This window comes from Nicrophorus vespilloides, unplaced genomic scaffold, assembly GCF_001412225.1.
Source record: "Nicrophorus vespilloides isolate i.1.1-1 unplaced genomic scaffold, Nicve_v1.0, whole genome shotgun sequence".
In the NCBI taxonomy this organism is placed as follows: Eukaryota; Metazoa; Arthropoda; class Insecta; order Coleoptera; family Silphidae; genus Nicrophorus; species Nicrophorus vespilloides.
In genome coordinates this window covers 1-773 of record NW_017099585.1, presented here as the reverse complement: position 1 = coordinate 773, position 773 = coordinate 1, and positions in this window count along the sequence as shown.

Genomic DNA, 773 nt, shown 5'->3' with positions numbered 1-773 from the left:
GCATCAAACTTAGAATAAACGTAATAAATCAATCAAATCACTTATTTTATCTGCTTGGAAGTAAGAGACTAATTAATATTAGTTTTACAAAAAAAAAATAAAAAAAAATTGAAAAATAATATTTGTAAAAATGAAAAAATTTGAAAAGCAAATCCATTTTCTCAAAGAAGAATTCATAAAAAATATGTGTGATTGGTTTACTAAGACTAAACGTATTCTTATTTAAACTTTTGTTTCAAATAATTATTCGTAAATGAAAGATTATACTCAGAAAAAGTTGGATTTTTTTTATGTAATAAATCAATTAAATCATTCATTTTATTTGTTTCTAGATAAGTGATTAATTAGTATTACTTTTACAAACAAAAAATATACATTGCAAACGATCGGAGACGTGCGATTATTTAATTAATTTCAGTAATCCGAACGCCGTTTGAAACTACCACTCTTTTTTATGTTCATGCCTTCTCTTCTCTTCATTTTGAAGAAATCCTCCAGTAGATAACACAACTATAGCCAATGAAATTTTAACTTATAATAATTATTGCTGGGAATAATATATAAAAAACATATGAAGAATTTCATTTAAAATAGATTTTATTTATTAAAAACATAGAAAATACAATAGAAACCTTTATAAATATCTTTAAAAACATGTTTCAATTATTTTATATACAATATTATTATAACATTACCAAAATACATAAATATCTTTAAATCTCATTCATTTTACGTTTCTTATACATTTTGTGTTCGTCGGCACATTTATGCGT